Raw genomic sequence first — 4,523 nt, 5'->3', positions numbered from 1 at the left:
GATTAGTCGACTAATCGCAAGAATAATCGGTGACTAGTCGACTATCAAAATAATCGTTTGTGGCAGCCCTAATATATATATATATATTAGGGCTGCCACATATATATATATATATATATATATATATATATATATATATATATATATATATATATATATATATATATATATATATATATATATATATATGTATGTATGTATATATAAATAAACAAACACATAACAATGGCAACTGCCAAGCAAGCAGAATAATAATTAGTATCTTTTAAATACCTGTTTTCCATATGCCGACAAAAGCTGCTCCATCCTTTCACCGACCCGTCCAGTTTTCCTCTTTTTGTAAAGTCCAGTCAGCTGAGGAGCATAATCATCCAGCGCAGCATAAAACACATGTGGCAGATTCTGATTGGTGATCCGATGAAATTCAAAGTAGAGCTGAAGAGAATTCCAAAAATATTATAAGCAAAACACAGCATACTATATGAGCAGCAAATGTTATATACATAGTTGTACTTACCTGTGTCTCATGAAAGAGTGCTGGCCATGGTCCCTCGCCTGGCAAAATTTGAGGTTATTGGATGAGGGCGATTAACTTTGTCAGAATGTTGGTATGGAAAGTGCAGAATTGCTCTGTTTAAGTCTTCTAAGTTAAAATATCTCTTAGAAATCAAACCTTTAAACAATGTGCCAACTCCACTGAAATGACACCTTCAAACAGGTCGTGTAGGAAGTCAGGTGGGAAGCCTGTGACAGGATGAAAGAAAGAGAGATGGTCAGAAGGAACACAGGTGTTTTTAACACCATAGTTTTCCTTAATGTCATCATTCTGAAGCTCTTGCACAATAATTATCATGAGCATCTTTTGTTCTCATTACATAATTCCCTGTAACAGCATTTTCTGTTTGCATTTCTGTTTGGGTGGCATGACAAAACCTACAGAAATATGTAGACCTGAAACTCTCATTGAAACCAGCAAGTCCATGGGCAGAAGGTTGTCTGCCACAACAGAGTAGACAGTGCCTTTAAGACATTCACCAAGAGTCTCAATGTAGGCACCTACTTCTTCAAGAGTTTTCAGATCATTTAAGAGTGGTGACAGCATTTCCTTACACCCAAACTGGCGTACATCATTGGAATTGCACAGCAGAGCAAGCTGGGTGCAGTGTAGAGCAGAACAAGATTTAACTGGAAAGTTTTCCAGTGTCCAATAAACTGCAAAGACTTTATGTATTTTCTTTGAGGTACCAAGTGGGTTTGTGATCAAAATCATCCACATAAAGTATCATTGACAATTTCTGTCCCTCTTGTGACAGTAGAACATTTTCCTGGTAGTAGGATCCATCACAAAATGACATGAAATGTCCAGGAATCTGTGTGGGTGCTTGTTTAATTTCTTCAAGCACATAATTTTTTTTCAACAACAATTGCAAAGATGTGAGAATAGGCACATACATATAAGTGTGCTTTGACGATTCAATTAAATACTCCACAGGTTTGACATATGGAAAATTTTCTTCATAATATGATTTCCTCCTCTTTGCTGTAGATAGTGGTCCTTCAGATGTGACACATTTATGTAAAACATTACTATCAGAAACTGCCTGACAAATCTCATCCACCAGTTTGTCCGTATATGTACAGTTGTGCTTTTTCAGTATATCTACAACTGATTTTCTAACCAAAGGTTGTGATAACAAAAACAACTGATCAATATGCTCAATAATCTCCTGTGTTGCTCTCTGGGACACATGGAGAAGGGTCTGCATTTTCAAGAAAAATCCAGCCAGATTGTATTGCAACTGCTCTTCTAAACCCTCAATTCCACTGATTTCACTGGTGGATGCCACTTGATTGTCATCTGATGACTCTATTGAATCAAGCTGCATGTCATCTTTTTGTTCTACATTTATAACACTTTGCACAATGCCTTCATCGTAACTTGTTGAATTTTGGTGGTCTCTGCATTTGTGGGCATTGAAGGTTGAGTAGACATTGGTTTTAAAATTGCAGTTCTTGAAAGGACATGGAACAGTTTCTTTTCGTTTTAAATGCCCCCTCAGATGGATAAACATTTGGCTTTCAATAAATGGCTTTTTAAAATTACACATAGAGCAACAAAATCCATAATTATTCAAATCTGGATAAGAACCGTCTTTTCTTTGCGTGGGAGTGTGCATTGTTGACATGTGTATCTTTAATGAATTAAATGTATTAAATGTACACATGCATGTGTTGTAGAGACAGGGTAAGGGTGAAATTGTGGAGTACTGACCATGGTTGAGCCGATAATGCTTCAACAACATGACTTTTATGGCAGTAGAAAAACTAGACAAACTACACAACTTGCAGTTCCACATTTTGATACCAAATCGTTTTAAAATCACCTTTACTGGTTGTCTTTAGTGCAGTGCTGGATGATCTCTCGGCATGCTACTGCTCCTTCAATCGTCAGACTGTAATAACACAAAAGCCATGAGGACAGAAAGCTAGCAGAACAGTTTTTACTTTTACTTCACTTAAAAACAGTCAATCTGAATAACACAAGCTTGGAAAACAGTAAGATTTATTCTTGCACTACAGTTCATTTTCAATTCAGGTTGGTCAACTACTCTATACGTTATAAAATAATAAAGCAATTTTACACAAGTGAAGTACACAATAGGCTAACCCTTGGAAAGTACAGAGTCAGAAACGTTTAGGTTTGGTGCAGTGCAGCTTTGAAAAGGTAAATTATTTCGCGACTAAAATGCCACTAACCATCATATTCAAAATTTGTGAAGGCGAACTTGTCCGTTAAACTCTTAAAATTAACACTAAATAAATTTTCTACTATTTTCACTGTGCAAAAGTAGGCTACATTTGAACTTGATAAAGGTCAGAGTCAGAAAAGCGTAAACACTGATTTTACCAAAGGTTTTGTGGCATGCAGTTTGCAAAAATCAGACTACTTACCAACTATTGATTGAAACAAGCCACCAACCGTTAATTTTTTAAATTGTGAAGGCAGACTCCATACAGCGCTAGGCGGGAATTGTGTGCTGGCAAGCTAAGTTACGAGCTACTACAACAAAGTAGTCTGATAAATTACAACGAAGTACAACTAAAACAAAGCAGTCTGATAAATGTACGTTTTGTATGCTAGAAGTAAGCATTAACAAAAAAACATAAAAATAACTTTATCTTGTACTTTCCACTCTCTTGACGAGGATCCTGTCTCATGGCCGACAAGTCCAGGCAAAACACTGGGGGCGGGGCTGTGGATGATGACTAATACAAATGAATTAGCACAACTTAAACAGTTTAAAGCAACAGTACTTAAAACGTTACAAAAACATAATGTGTACTTATTACAATAAAGTTATTATATCATATGTATACTTTTGGGTCTACCTAACACACTTCATGAAAGTTACTTTAACTATTTTTCAGAACTGAGTAAGAACAACTTACTTCTTTTAGTAAGATGCACTGTTGGGTTTTACAGTGTATTAACAGTGCCTTTAAAGATGTGCAAGTTCTGCATGCCTCCCAGATGCTTGAACTGTGTGCTGATGGTCCCACCCCCTCTCAGTCTGGACGATGTAGCTTGATTTACAATAAGAATTTCCAGTTTCATATCCACGTACCACTAGGCTTTTATATGCAGTCTGTAAATGGCCAACTAGGGACCAGCACTGCAAAGTAGCTTAGCCTATAAATGCTGTGGTGTGTTGCCTTGTTCATGTAACATACTTTTAACTACACTCTGTATGTATGTAGCTTGTGTATGTAAATTTTAATGGAATGTGGTCAAATGAAATTTGAAATTAGACCAGATTTGACCTTTTCAGTGGTTTATATATATATATATATATATATATATATATATATATATATATATATATATATATATATATTAGGGGTGCAAGAATGCAAAAGCATTGACATATATTTTTACATGGTGGGAACTACTGCGTTAGCGCAGTTAGCTCGTTAACGTGTTGACGCCGTCCAGCCCCACGCACCGGCGATCTGCGGTAGCTCGTTAATGGAGATTTGCCGTGTTGTGGCATTAACGTAATTTCAGATTAGCGCTGACAGCACTAGTGGGAACACAATGAATATGACTGCACATTTACGCCGACATCATCCTAGTGCAAAGACAAGTGGAAGCAGACAAAAACAAGAAGCACGCATGCTACAAACTTTACCCGAGTCATTTAGACAGCCGTTAGCACATGATTCTCCTTATGGGGACCTGATATGTTTAATATGCTGCTGAGAATATAGCCCAGAAGAAGCGTATAGTATAGTTTTTATTTTGGAAAGAGCCATTTCTCTGTAATAAACTCTCTTTTCCAAAGATGAGTGATTCCTCAATCAGATAGATTTATTATTTTATCCCTTTGCTGTTTCAGCAACATTAAATTTAAAAACTGTACGTTTGAGTTAAAATATATATTTATAATTTTAATAAATGAAAAATTAAAAAAGCATGAACATTTTTTTGTATCGAAAAATATCCGTGACACCAAAGTATCGAA

General features: G+C 36.1%; 1 long non-coding RNA gene across 1 annotated transcript; it reads right to left on the bottom strand.

The window, feature by feature from the left end:
• Nucleotides 1-245: 245 nt before the first annotated feature.
• On the bottom strand, nucleotides 246-3,365 carry LOC308388489. The gene is made up of 5 exons (XR_013970111.1): nucleotides 2,953-3,365; nucleotides 2,385-2,453; nucleotides 674-744; nucleotides 518-555; nucleotides 246-435 (listed from the first exon to the last, which is right to left on the bottom strand). It is a non-coding gene; the product is annotated as an uncharacterized lncRNA (long non-coding RNA).
• Between the last annotated feature and the right edge of the window lie 1,158 nt (nucleotides 3,366-4,523).

Source organism: Rhamphochromis sp. 'chilingali' (assembly GCF_963969265.1).
Source record: "Rhamphochromis sp. 'chilingali' genome assembly, chromosome: 2".
NCBI lineage: Eukaryota > Metazoa > Chordata > Actinopteri > Cichliformes > Cichlidae > Rhamphochromis > Rhamphochromis sp. 'chilingali'.
This window is presented reverse-complemented; position numbering and strand designations above follow the sequence as displayed.